Source organism: Suncus etruscus, chromosome 16, assembly GCF_024139225.1.
Source record: "Suncus etruscus isolate mSunEtr1 chromosome 16, mSunEtr1.pri.cur, whole genome shotgun sequence".
NCBI classification, from domain to species: Eukaryota; Metazoa; Chordata; class Mammalia; order Eulipotyphla; family Soricidae; genus Suncus; species Suncus etruscus.
Genome location: NC_064863.1, coordinates 70696006 through 70711371, shown reverse-complemented (window position 1 = coordinate 70711371; position 15366 = coordinate 70696006). Strand labels below are relative to the sequence as shown.

Genomic DNA, 15366 nt, shown 5'->3' with positions numbered 1-15366 from the left:
TTTAGGGTAGATGTGTTGGCTGAGATAAATGTTTAATTGTATATAGATAATTGTATCAATTATATTACTCCCAACTACAAAAATGGGTTAAATTGAAGCCCAAATCAGTCTAGATAAAATGATAATTACACATAAAAAGAAGCTTAGAGATAAGCCAGTTTCCTGACTTGGTTTATGTCACATACTAGTGCTGTATTTAAGCATTTTTTGCTCTTAATTTTCCTGAACTACCAGTGTCTGCTGCGGGCATCTTGAGTCTTAGCAACTTTGTGGAGGAAATATTCTTCACGAGAGGAAAGTGGATGATCACAAGTGGCAGGGTGGAATATGAAATATGAAATAATAAAACCACACACAAGTATGTGGGGTCAACACATCTTCTGGCAGGCAAGCGACAATCTTAATTTTTAAGCAGGGAGCTTTTATAAGGTGTAAAGCCAATCATAGGTATTGAGAAGAATGTTTGCAACCATAAATCAAAGTTTAACAGTAGACAATACATTAAGCTATGGATGTGAGCCATAAGAATTCTGAGTTACAAAGGAGAAGGTCACAACTCAAGGCAGATCTTAGCAAACTAACTTCAGATGCAAAATAAGGGATTATTAAGAAGTACAAAAAAATCTAGGAATACTATCTATACTGGGATGAGTTCTATTATTTTAGAGGTCAAGTGAAAGAAAGAGCTAAATCTACTAAGGTGTAGTTCCCATTTTCTGGGAAGAGTCAATAGCCCAGGATTTGCATTCTGGCTATGCCCTTGATTACCTGAAATTGAGGCTGCAAGGACATATTTGAAAAAGAGAAAAAAATATTGTCTTTGATTTTGGTGCTAAATATTATGCAGAAAAGGGGTTCTCTTAGTAATCTTTGGTGCTAGGATTTTTGAAAGAATTTGATTGAGGCCATATTTTGGCCTGTGATTTTACAAGGAAGATATAGTCAAATATGACAAAATGTAACACCATAGCATGGATTTATTTATTCAGGAATTCCTCAACTATCCACGCAGGGAAAGAAGTGTCCACAGCAGGCCTTTTGAGGAACTCTGTGGAGTTTTTTTCACTTCTCCACATCAAGGAAATCCGAGGATACATCTGGTGGGCCTCCTGAGTTCCCCTTAAATGGAGATGTTTATGCATGCCGTGGCAAGTGTCATCTTTAGCTCAAAGTTGTTTTTCTGGTACCAAGTACCCAAAGTGAAAGTAATTGGGTAGCCAAACATGTGCCCATAATAGGAGGAAAAGGGAGAGATAAAGAAGACAATCCAGGCCTGTGCCATGTGGGAATGCCAGTATTTGGAGACAGGCCTATAAAGATTGAGGAGGAGGAAACAGCAAGCTGGATGAAAGAGTTGTGTTCAGTGAGAAAAGAAAAAAACTAGTTGAGTATCATGTCACAAAAGCTGGAGGAAAAAGTGGGAACATTTGCAAAATTCTGCTTAAGGAAAAGAAAATGAAGCAGAAAGTTGATCTCTGGGACTTATTACCGTCAGTAGAGATCATGTCCTGGAGAGACTTTTTTTTCTCTACAGGGTTAGTTTGAAGGAAGTTTCTAATTCCAAATTCATAAAATCCCAAAACATTATTGTCTCTGAGAAATGAGGCAGAACAGCAGCTTTCTCCAGATTCTCATTGTACATTGGTAGCTATTTAGATGAGTAGTTTTCCACCTAGCTCTTTTTGTGCGGGTACAGACATCTTTCAGACAATTCACAAATAGACATAAGATTAGGTGTCACTTATCAATATTTGGGATTTTGATCTCCCATTTTATGGTAATAGCTGTAGTGGGGATCAGAATTAATATGAAAATACTGCAACGTGATCTCCTTATCCTCCTTCTTGGATTTCCACACAGTTTTACTTGTACGATGCTGAGCAGAGTCCAGCTGTGCAAAGGGCATACGTGTCAAAGTCACCCCTGAGTGCACAGATGAAATGTGCTTGTCAGTGACAATTTCATATTTCTTTTTTTGCTGAAAAAGAAAATCATGAGGGATAAAAGATGAATAACTGGAATGCTTAGGACCATCTTCATATTTTCTTTTTGAGAACTGATTGAGGTAAAATGAAAGCTCTTTTATTTAAGGGAGGATTGAAAAGGAAGGTAAAAAGGACAAAATCTAGGCCCTTTTGGACTTTATGGAAAAATACATTCCAAATCAAGCCAAATGTGTCATAAATATGCCAAATATGTCAAATGTGCCAAATAATCAAAAAGGTCATGTGGGTTGGGTAGGAGGTCGAAACCTAAGAAATCTGAAGTAAAGTAATACAGTTTTTGCAAGGTATTTAGATTTTCTTTCATTATTGGTTTAACTGTCCTTTAAAAATTCTAAACTGCATCAGAAAAGTAATTGCATTTTATTTCACTTTATAAATGCAGGAATTACATAAAATGCTGTGTCTTTTATAACGTTGAATAGATGTAAGAAGGGAAGTAAGAGAAAGGAAGGTTGGGAAGCATGAGATAAGTTAATGTTGGATAAAGTGACTAAAAAAATGAGTAGTTTTATATCTTCATGTGAAACTGTTATATATGTTTTGAAAAAAAATGTAGGAAGATTCTTTTGTTTAAAGAAAAAGTTCCCTAAAGATTCCATGAATCTTATTAACCAGGATATATTTTTTTTTACTTCAAGGAGACTTATTCAAACTTCTAGAGACAATTGCATAGTTTTCTGCACAGTAAACCATGTGCTTACTTTTATTTCCTTCTAGAATTTCTTTAGTTATCTCATAATTAAACAGGTGAAGTGAAGGACCAATGTAATGTGATTCTATGGGACTAACCATACTGTAGGGGGTAGCGGGATAGAATAGAGGGTAGGGCTCTTGCTTTGCATGCAGCTGACATGGATTCAATTCCTGACACTTCATAGGGTCCCCTAAGCATGCTAGGAATGATCCTTAAGTGCAGAGCCAGAAATAAATCCTGAGCATTACCATGTGTGACCCAAATATCAAAATATAAAATAAATAAATTAAATTACTAACACTACATGTAGTATGTTTGTATAGATCTTTATGGACATTTTTATTCTAAAGAATTTATTTAATTATGAATACATATGTTCATTATAGCACTCACACAATAGCTAGGTTATGGAAACAATCTAGCCTTCAACATTAGAAGTCATGAGATAGATAGATAGATAGATAGATAGACAGACAGACAGACAAGATACATAGATAGACAGACAGACAGACAGGCAGACACAGACAGACAATGGAATACTAAGCATTATAGAATGATAAAACCATGCAATTTGCTACACATAGAGGGAACGGTAGGATTTTATGTTAAATGAAGTAAATCATAAGGACAAGATCAAACATTGGCTATTCTCACTAAGCCATGGTATATAGAATAATACATTTAGAGAATGAAAGATATCAGAGGTGAAAAAGGCATTGAATCTAGATTACAGAAACAAAATTTCCAAGAAAAAGGAAATGGAGAGGGAAGTTAGAAGAGGAATTCTGGGAGTAACTCAAGAAAAAGGGTCAGGAGTCTTGATTCTCTTTCTCGTGTAAAGGCAAGATCTATATCTATCTATCTATCTATCTATCTATCTATCTATCTATCTATCTATCTATCTATCTATCTATCTATCTATCTATCTATCTATCTATCTATATGTATGTATGTATTTAAACCACTAGGTCCAACACTACTGTAAGCATGGGAGCAAAAATAGAAAATAGAAGAAAGGATCAGGTCAGAGGGTAAAAGGGAATCAAAGGCAAGTGTAGGGACAGGGACTTCAGATTAAAAGTGGGATAATATTTTAAGACTGAAAACCCATTGTAAGCAATTATGCAAATCACCATGTCTAAATAAAGAAAAATTAAAAGAAAATTAAAAAGTAAAATACTGTCATCTTTGCAACAATCCTCAGAGACAATGAGAGGGGGGCTGGAACTTCTTGCTCACTTCATGAAGCTCACCACAAAGAGTGGTGAGTGCAGTTATAGAAATAACTACGCTGAGAACTACCATAATCATGTGAATGAATGAGGGAACTGGAAAGCCTGTCTGGAGTACAGGTGGGGGTGGGGTGGGATGGAGGGAGATTTGGGACATTGGTGGTGGGAATGTTGCACTGGTGAAGGGGGTGTTCTTTACATGACTGAAACCTAATCACAATCATATTTGTAATCAAATGTTTAAATAAATAAAAAATATACTAAAAAAAGTAAAATACTTATTTTTACTAGTTATTATTACTAAACAAAATTATTACTATTTTATTTTCATGTTACACCCTGTAGTGCACATCCTCCTGGCCCTGTGCTCAGGAATCACTCCTAACAATTCTCAGAGGATCATAAGTGGTGCCTGAAATTAAACTGGATCTGGTTGTGTGCAAAACAAGCATTCTATCCTCTGTACTCTCTGGCCCAATTTAAAAGAATTTATAGACACCTTTGTTGTAAAGAATTCAGAAAGACATCTTTGCCATAAAACATTTATGGATAGTCTGTCATTATAAAAAAAACACCAATCAATATTATTTACATGAATGGACTTAATCATTCACTGTAAAATCACCCATGTGCTGTATCTCCAACCCCAAATGAACAAGTCTAAAGCAGAGTCAGTGCATGACGTAATCCAGACCAGTCTGAGGATGAAGCATGTAGTCTGGCAATCTTCTACTTCATATCCAAAGCTGCCTGCTAGAACTATAATTTTTATTGAGTACCAGGACCAGCCCCAGGTGGGGCAGTAAGGATAGACTAAGTGCAGATAGCTCAGGCTCTCCTGAGCCTGCCCTGTCCAGATTTCTGTATAAGACAATCTTTGTTTTGTATGAAACCAAATTGTAAACAAACAGGTACAAAGATATCAGGGATGATTTCTGTTTTAGGTAAAACAGATATAACAATTCACTACAGGACTACCTAATCTAGCTCACCAAGATCTCAGAATAAATATTAAACAATGACCAGATGAATGGCAGCATTTTTAATAAAAGGTCTCCATTTTATATCACCTTGCCCTTTCACAAGACAAAAATGAAATAGCCACAGACAGTGGACAAGGCTGCTATGTCTACTTGAGTTCCGATAAGAAGTAAACAGCAGGTGGATTCTGATGTCCCAAGGATTCTAAAGAAAGAGCCCACAGAGATTTATTTATTTATTTATTTATTTATTTATTTATTTATTTATTTATTTATTTATTTATTTATTTGGTTTTTGAGTCACACCCGGCAGTGCTCAGGGGTTACTCCTGGCTCTATGCTCAGAAATCACTCCTGGCATGCTCGAGGGACCATATGGGATGCCAGGATTTGAACCATCCTCCTGCATGCAAGGCAAACACCCTACCTCTATGCTATCTCTCTGGACCCACCCACAGAGCTTTAGGTAATTCAGAATTCACCAGGATAAAACTAGTTTGGATTGTTAAAATCTGGCAGACTTCTGTGTATTCACATCTGTGTGCAGAGTTGCTAAGTCTTTCATTACAATTTTAAATGATGAGCCTATTTTTAATGTACATAAATTGCATTCAATAGACTTCGTGATTGAACAGAGTAAATATTTTTCTGAGACACTAAAAATAGTAGGTTTTTTTTTTTTTTTACTGAAAGTATTTCTCGTTCCTTTTCTGAAATAGCTTATCTTCCTAGCAAGCATAGTCTCTTGAACATAATCTTTTTTGTTCCCAAGGAAGCAGGGCAGAAATTTGGAACAAAAAGCATCTTCCTCTTTATCACCTATATGGTGCTCCAATTTCTGTTTCTTAGGGCAAAACCCCTAGCTTTCTCTTTATTTTATGTTTGTTTTGGGGTCCATATCCAGTATGTGTTCAAGGCTTACTCTGGCTCTGTACTGGGATTATTTCCAGCAGGACTCAGGGAAGCATATGAGATGCTGGGAATCAAAACTGGGTTTGACCATTTGGAAGGTAAGTACTATCAATATCACTATGACCCAAGCTCCTTTCTCCACATTTTCAATGGCCTGTTGTACCTGGAGAAGCTGCACATGCAAATGATTAGCAACCATCACTATCCTTTTGTTTTCTGTGAGAGCTTTCCTTTACATCCTGGGTGTCAGCAGCAGCTTTGCCTTCAGATTTCAGGTTGGCCCAGAGATGGCATTTTTTATATGCCACGTGCTGGAGGGAAGAAGGAACTTGGAAACTAAGACTATTTACTTCTGATTTCAAGTAGAATTGCCTAGGGTGGCATAAAATACTTTTATTTTTTGGAGAGGCACACCTGTCAGCACTCAGGCATTACTCCTGGTTCTGTGCTCAGAAATTACTCCTGGCAGTCTCAGAGGATCATATAGGATCCTGGGGTTCGGACTCCTGATTGGCCGCATGTAAGGTAAACACCCTACCTGCTGTGCTACATTCAGGGTCCTAAAATACATTGTGTGTGTATGTGTGTGTGTGAGTGTGTGTGTGTGTGTGTGTGTGTGTGCTTTTGTGTCACAACAAGTGACTATTGACTACTACCTTTGGCTCGGGTCCATGGTAAAAATTCCGCACATGAAATGGGTGCCAGCTCTGCAAGTTAGTCTGTGTTTCACTCATAATCTTCTCATTGCCTACAAAATTGGGAAATAATAGTCTGTTCTGCTATTTCTCCTGCTTCTAAGTCTGAGACTTCCAAACTGTTCAATGATACAGGCACAAGTTCCTAATAACATTGTTATGATTTGTCTCAGTGGAGTCTATCCAAAAACACATGGAAATACCTAATTTTTTAAATAAAATAAGCGTAAGATACAGAGTTTAAAGAGTTCTTGACAATTGAGTTTCAATCATACAATGTCCCAACACCTGTCGCTTCACCAATGTTTTTTCCTATGTCCCCCATTTCCCTCTCTGCAAATCTGCCAATATGGCACATATTATTCTCTCTTTTCCTCAGTTTTCCTTTTAGGCACCCTAGTTTGCAATACTATGGTATTAACTGAAAGGGTATCATACATATCACTTTGCTACCTTTCGTCACCCAGTTCTTGTTTAGAATGATCAGTTCTAACTATCATTTCAGAATGGTTCCTTCTCTGCCCTACCTGCACTCTTCCTCAAACCGTAGGTGGCAAACCTGCTACCTAGACCAGTCATTTTGGCTTTCACGTCTATTGTCTTTGGGTATCACTCTCAGACTGTTTGTTGTTGTTTTAATATCCTTCGAATGAGTGCACTCATTCTATGTCTGTCATCTTTCTGTGACTCATTTCTATTCCCAGAGAAATGGCAGTGTTTGTTCTTTGAGAGGGAGTGTCTGTTATTCACCTCTGGGATGTGTCTGTGTTTAAAGACCACTGAAAGTTGCTAGAAGGGAATGATTTCTGAGTCCACTTGCCAAGGACTTTGCAGCTCTAAGTTTAATTCTCACTATGCTTGCTACAGTGCCAGTAGGCAAGAGACTACCCCAAATAAACTGCTCATAGGCCAAAAGGGATTGTTGTTAGAGAGGCTACTGCCTGGCAAGGCAAAAGGAAGACTAAATTCATTAACCTATTGGTAGTGGACCTGGTGGATACAAAGGGGTGCAATTCTTTCATTCAACCATTCTCATTCAAATAAATGTATTATACAGGTTGTTAAGACCTCTACTTTTGTGTGTGTGTGTGTGTGTGTGTGTGTGTGTGTGTGTGTGTGTGCTTTTTGGGCCACACCTGATGACACTCAGACGTTACTCCTGGGTATGTGCTCAGAAATAGCTCCTGGCTCAGAGGACCATATGAGATACCGGGGGATAGAACCATGGTCCATCTTAGGTCAGCATGTGCAAGGCAAATGCCCTACCGCTTGCGCCATTGATCCGGCCCCATGACCTCCACATTCTTAACTTTATTTTCTAAACTTTTTGTGGTATTTAAAAAATTACTGGATGTTAGCATATAGATAAATCAGACTTCAAATGTAGGCACTAGTCCATTTGTAATGTGTTCTCTCAGCACTATTGTGGGGAATGTAAATGAGTAGACTTCTCAAGGAAAAGGAAGGAATATGCTGATTCCTAGCATACAACTTTGCATATTATATGCTGTTTAGGACTGAGTTGTATTCCCTCAAATATGTCTGTTGAAGTTCACACTTTCTAGCTCTTTCTAATTTGTCTATATTTGGGAAAGGGTCTTTAAGGAGGTAATGAAGTTAAAAATGAAGCCACTTGGCATAATAAAATCTGAAAAATATCTGTAAAGAAGAGGATATTTGCACAGACGTGTACAGAGGGAAGAGCCCAGAAAGTCACAGGGAGACAATGGTCATTTATAAGTCAAGGAAAGGGTCTCAGAAGAAACAAACCTTGATTTGGTATTCCTAACCTCCAGTACTAAAAGAAACTAAAAGAACTACAAGAAAATTAATTTTTGTTATTAAGTCATGTAGATTATGGTATTTTATTAATGCAACCCTAACAAATGAATATACCTACCAATTCAGTTGGAACTGATGGGAACAGGCTGAAAATCATTTGCAGTGTTCCTTTACCTCCCCTGTAAAAGAAAATATGATGTATACCCAGTATACAAGTATACTTGTATACTGCCAGTATAACAAAGAAGCAGGTGGAGAAATACTCAAATCTATTTTATTCTCAGTAAAGAGTAGTGAGGCCATTCTGTCAGTTAGTCCTCTGAACATTTTCTTCTTTCTCTCCCTGTTCCTTTTCTATTCTTCTTCCTGAACTTCATCAATTCACTAACATTCAATACCCCACCTTTAGGCTTGTGTGAGGGAATATTTCACAATCACTGGAGAATTAAAAGAGGTATCACTAAGAACAAGGGAGAATGATGTGCAATTATGTTGGAGAGATAGAAACTAAATGGTTGTAAACAATGACAAAAATCCAATGATTACTTCTACACTGATTTTGTTGATAAAGTGTTCGCTTAGAAAGCTGTAAAAAAACCAAATATAGCTTCAGATTTAACTATAGTGTCATTTTGCTCTCAAAATAACTCCATCTTCACATTCTTCTCTTCCTTTCTCTCTGATAACTACAGTAGTTTGCACATAAACTAAGAGGCTTTATTTATTTATTTTTTTGTTGTTGGGATACAACAGGTAGTGCACTTAGGGATGACTCCTGGTCCTTGGGGAGCCATATTTTGATCTGGGAATGAAACACAAATAAACTGCATGCAAGGCAAGTGAACTACCTGCTATGTTGTCTCTTCAGTCCCTAAAAGTTATTCTTGTACTAGTGTCTTGCCAGTTTATTTGCTTTATTCATATTCCACTTCTGCATGAAACCAGCTAATATTTATCTTTCTCTTCCTGGTTTATTTTAGGTAGTGTTATCACATCAAATTCCACCCATATTGTCACAGAACACATGATGTCATCTTTTTAAATAGCTGAGTAAGTAGGATTACCACAGCCTCTTCACCCAGTCATCCTTTAATTTACATTGACAATGAGCCCATGTTTTGGCTATTGTGATAAATGCTGCTCTGACTATAGGGCTACAAATATCCTTTTAAAAATGGGTTTTTGAATAATTTGGTAAATGCCTAAAAATGGTCCTGTTGGATTATTTGACATTTTCATTTTTAATTTATTAAGGTTTCTCTGTGTAGCTTTACTAATTTAGATTCCCACCAATAGTGTGTACCAGAGTTTCTTTTTCTCCATACCTCACAACAATAAGTTCCAATCTTTATTTATGTGTTATATTCACAAGTGGTAAGTGATATTTCTTTGTGGGTTTAATTTTTATTTCTTTAGTGATAACTTATGTTGAGTATTTTTTATGTGTCTTTGGGTCTATGATTGATCTACTCTTGCCTTAAAAAATTGTAAAAAACCAAGAGTAGACCTTCAGACCTAAGTTCTACTGCCATCTTATTATCAAAATGATTCCCTTTTCCTTAGGGAGTGTCTATTCAGAACATTTTCCAATTTTATATTGTGCTGTTTTCTTTTTCTGTTGTTGTCAAGTCATGATTTTTTTTGTCATTACTCCCATACTATTTTATTAGTGTCCAGTTTTATTGGTAATTCAAAGAGCAACACATGTACATTTGGGAAGAAATAGACACTGAAAGTTAAATTTATTAGTTACTTCTCCAGAAAATATATATTCAGTAAATATGGAACTGGAGCAACAAATTTGTATCCCATAAGCCTTTAAAATTCTTAAATAGGGACGGAGCAGTAGAGCAGCAGTAGGGCAAGCAGTAGGGCGCTTGCCCTGCACGCGGCTAACCCAGGACCGACCTTGCTTGGATCCCATATGGTCTTTCAAGCCAGGAGCGATTTCTGAGCACAGAGCCAGGAGTAACCCCGGTACATCGCTGGGTGTGGCCCCCAAACAAACAAACAACCTCCCCCCCTCCCAATTCTTAAACAATCTTCAAAGATTTTGGTCAGGAAATTTTCTCATTGGTGGAATTGGTGGAATTCTCCAGTCTCCAGAATAGTGTTACCTGGGAATATGTTGGGTTTCCTTTCAACGATGGCATATGGTTTTGTCTGGACATGATATTTCAAATACTAGTGAAAAATCCACATAGGAACAATACATGAGTAAAAGCCAAGATACTCTATTGGTATGCCTTATAGAACATGTTCTTCCAGGGGGCCTGGTCATGCAAAACCTTTTTCCAAAATTCCACCGGCCCCACTTTCTGTGGGGGTGTAACAGCAGCTCTTGGGGACACAGTTCTTGGTCCTTCAGCCATAGCCTTCTCAGTCCTCACAGCTGTTGCAGCCGCAGTTTCTCATCAGGTGTATAGACATGTTGCCACTGGGACACAAGCTAAAAAAAAGAACACGGGGTACCCCCAGAACCTGGAAGAACGCGCCTCTCACTTGCAAAGCCAAGTTGTGAATACTTGATGTATTTCAAACACCAATTTCTTATTGTTTTTATTATATATAGATATCATATCCCAAAGAATTTTGTCTTCACTCTAATTGATACAAGAAACTATCAAATAATTTTAATTGGAGAACTTGTAATTGAAATGATTATTGTATCTCTAGTATAGATAGTGCATTGAAGGATTCTTGGATTTTCATTTCTGCAGTTCAAACACTGTGGAAGTGAAAATGGAAAAAGGATTAATGAATTAGGATCACTTATATCAATTAGAATGGATGCTATCAAATAATCAGAAAGTCATAAGTGATAGTAAGGATGTGAAGTAATTAAAATCCTGTGCACTGTTGGTGGGGGCAGTTGCTACAGTAAACAATATAGCAGTTACTTAAAAATAAATATTAAATTATTGCTTTAGATATTTAGACTTAGTATATATCAAAATTAATTTAAAGCTAAAATTTGAAGAAATATTTGTGCAATTGTGATATGTGCCATTTTACTGGTATAAATTTTCTCATTGATTTTTTTGATATGCATCTCCCTGATAATAAGTGAAAAGAAATACTTTTTCAATACTTTTGACCATCTAAAACCTTTTTTTGAGAAGTGTCTGATTTATAGCCTTTCTTATTATTTTATGGAGTTATTGGAGGACTTTTTGTTGTTGAGCTTCACAAATCCTTCCTTCATGGTATACTGTATATTAGCCTTTATCCAATATATGCGTTGCAAGTATTTTCTCCTGTTCAATAGAGTGCCTTTTAATTTTAGCCCGTTTCTTTTCTTCTTTCTTTCTTTCTTTCTTTCTTTCTTTCTTTCTTTCTTTCTTTCTTTCTTTCTTTCTTTCTTTCTTTCTTTCTTTCTTTCTTTCTTTCTTTCTTTCTTTCTTTCTTTCTTTCTTTCTTTCTTTCTTTCTTTCTTTCTTCCTTCCTTCCTTCCTTCCTTCCTTCCTTCCTTCCTTCCTTCCTTCCTTCCTTCCTTCCTTCCTTCCTTCCTTCCTTCCTTCCTTCTTCCTTCCTTCCTTCTTCCTTTCTTTCTTTCTTTCTTTCTTTCTTTCTTTCTTTCTTTCTTTCTTTCTTTCTTTCCTTCTTTCCTTCTTTCCTTCTTTCCTTCTTTCCTTCTTTCCTTTCTTTCCTTTCTTTCCTTTCTTTCCTTCTTTCTTTCTTTCTTTCTTTCTTTCTTTCTTTCTTTCTTTCTTTCTTTCTTTCTTTCTTTCTTTCTTTCTTTCTTTCTTTCTTTCTTTCTTTCTTTCTTTCTTTCTTTCTTTCTTTCTTTCTTTCTTTCTTTCTTTCTTTCTTTCTTTCTTTCTTTCTTTCTTTCTTTCTTTCTTTCTTTCTTTCTTTCTTTCTCTTCTTTTCTTTTTTTTTGATTTTTGAACCACAACCGTTGACACTTAAGGGTTACTCCTGGCTATATGCTCAGATATAGCTCCTGGGTTGGGGGACCATATGGAATGCCAGGGATTGAACTGAGGACTGTTCTGGGTTAGCAGCATGCAAGGCAAACACTCTACCGCTATGCTATCACTCTGGCCCTCACCCAATTATTATTATTAGAATAATAATATTTTAATAATAATAATTTATTATTTATTATTTAATAATAATTTTATTATAGTTATAATAATAATTTTATTATTTATTATTTTATTATTTATTATTTAATAATAATTTTATTATTTATTATTTAATAATAATATTTTAATTTGATATGGTTCCATTTATTTGTTTTGCTTTTGTTACTTTTTTTTTTTTAATTTGGTTTGTGGGCCACACCAGAGGTGCTGGCTGTTATTTCTGACTCTGTGCTTAGACATCACTACTGGCAGACTTGGGGGACCATATAGGAATGCCAAATATCAAACCCAAATCAGCTGCATGCAAAGCAAATGCCCTACCTGCTGTACTATCACTCTGGCCCCTTGCTTTTGTTATTTTTGCCAATGGAATGAAATCTCTGAAGATATCACTGGAGAGTCTGTTTCTCTCTTCTTCAATATATTTTAGGAATCTTGCTATAATATTTATGTTTTTAATATACTTTAAATTAACTTTTGTTTATGGTATAGACTATGGTTCTAGTTTTATTTTTTAAATGCCACAATTTCATTTTCCCAACTCAATGAAGACTTTCATTATTTTGGTTTTTGGGTCACATTCAGCAATGCTCAGGGGTTACTCCTGGCTTTGTGCTCAGAAATTGCTCCTGGCAGGCTCAGGGGGAACAAATGGAATACTGGGGTTCAAACCACCGTTCGGTCCTGGATTGGCTGCGTGCAAAGCAACTGCCCAACATGCTGTGCTATCTCTCTGGGCCCCAATGAAGACTTTCTTTAATTCATTTCATGCAACTAACTCCTTTGTTATAAATTAACTGTCCATCGATCTGAGTTTTTCTCTGCATTTTAAATTCCATTTATTTAGCTGTGTCTAATAAATATATTCCAGTATCAAACAGTTTGGATTACTAGAGATTTATAGTATGATTTAAAATTTTAAAGTTGAGAAATACAAAATGCAATTTCTCCATTTTTTTCCCTGCTTCTTAAAATTGCTATGGCTATCCAGGACCCCCTCCTGGAAGTTCTTGGCAAACCTGACCTATAGTTCAATGCTAGGGGTCAAGGTGCTGTTCAGAGCCTGTGGTTCCAGGGACTCACCAGTGGTTGTCAGGGAGTCTTCAGTACTTTATTGTGCTTAAGCTTGGGGGACCATATGAAGATCATATTGAATCTGGGTCAATTGCATACAGAGAATGTGACTCTCTTTCCTACACACTAAAATTGAATTTTAAAGGATTACTATTCAATAAAAAGCTAGTGAATGAAAAAGAGATTTCAGGCAATCTGGAAATGAACAAAGGTAGAATAGATTGGGTGTTTCAGAAGCTGCAATTAGTTTAGAATGGCTGTGAATATATATGTAGGGGAATGTCTGATGAGAAACAAATTGGCAACATTGGCAACATCACAGTTTCTTAAACGGATTTGTTCTATGCTCCCTTTCTCAAAATCTTTTTCTTTAATGCACATTTAAGAAAGTAGATTTTAAAATACATATTACACAACATATATACCATACTATATAATGTATAGAATATAACAATGTATATGTTATATAAATATGTAATATGAATTAAAGAAAGAAGACTTCCAGGAAAGTGTGATATATCTCAAATTTAAAGTGATATATGGATAGATAAATATCCCTCCCAATACCTCCTGAAAATGTACTTTCTTTTTTAAATTGAATCACTGTGAGATACATATTTACAAAGTTGTTCATGGTTGAGTTCCAGTCATAAAATATTCCAACATCCATCCATTCACCAGTACACACTTCCCACCACCTGTGTTTCCAATTTCCCTCCTGACTCCTTCCTCAGCCTGTATCTATGACAGACATTATATTCTCTCTCTTGTTCTCTCATTCCACTTTTCCCTTTTAGGCACTGTGGTTTGTGATACTGTTATTGAAAAGGTGCCAGTCATTGCAGTTTATCTTTTTTTCAGCACCCAGTTTTTATTCAGAATGATCATTTCAGCTATTAAAGTTATACTGGCCCTTTCTATATTTGAACTGCAAGCACCCACCCACTTTGTTGCAAGTTTCTTACTAATGACTAGTCCTGGACCTTATTTGTATTATCTTTAGCTATCATTCTCATACTATTTTTATATCCTGCAAATGACTGTTATCTATTCTTTATCTGTTCCTCTTCTTTTTTTTTTTTTTTTTTTGTGGTTTTTGGGTCACACCCGGCAGTGCTCAGGGGTTACTCCTGGCTCCATGCTCAGAAATTGCTCCTGGCAGGCACAGGGGACCATATGGGACGCTGGGATTTGAACCGATGACCTCTTGCATGAAAGGCAAACGCTTTACCTCCATGCTATCTCTCCAGCCCCCTGTTCCTCTTCTTATGGCATATTTCACTCAACATGATACTCTCCATGTCCATCCATGTAAAAGCAAACTTTATGATCTCATTTTTTTCTGAGAGCTCTATAGTGTTCCATATGTATCTTATAGTTTCTGAACCCACTCATCTGTTATTGGGCCTTGGGTTGTTTCCAGATTCTGACTATTGTGAATGGTACTGCAATGAACATAAGAGTGCAGATGCCTTTTCTGTGTTGTATTTTCTATCCCTTTGAATATATTCCCAGAAGTGGATTGCTGGGTCAGATACCACTCAATATTGTAGTTTTTTGAGGGATCATCATATTCTTTTACAAAAAGGCTTGAAATAAGAGTCCCTTTCTCCTTGCATCCATGCCAGCTCAGGTTGTACTTGTTCTTTTTGATGTGTGCTCATCTCTGTGGTGTGACCTGATATCTCATTGCAGTTTCGATTTGCATTTCCCTGATAGCTAATGATATAGAACGTTTTTCTATGCCTTTTAGCCATTTGTATTTCTTCTTCGAGGAGGTTTGTGTCCATCGATCTCCCCATTTTTTGGTAGAATTAGAATCTTTTTCTTGTTATGTCATACTGGTGCTTTGTATATTTTGGATATTAACCACTTTTCAGATAAATGATCTCTCCAGTTT

At 36.4% G+C, this 15366-nt stretch overlaps 1 protein-coding gene and 1 pseudogene across 1 annotated transcript in view; one reads left to right on the top strand and one right to left on the bottom strand.

Annotated features, from left to right (window-relative positions):
* Positions 1 to 15366, top strand: part of RASGEF1B (RasGEF domain family member 1B) — a 672276-nt gene that overhangs the window by 324300 nt on the left and 332610 nt on the right. The window lies entirely within an intron of this gene.
* The window catches only part of LOC126032543 (NADH dehydrogenase [ubiquinone] 1 beta subcomplex subunit 6-like), a 52676-nt pseudogene continuing 47655 nt past the window's right edge, over positions 10346 to 15366 (bottom strand).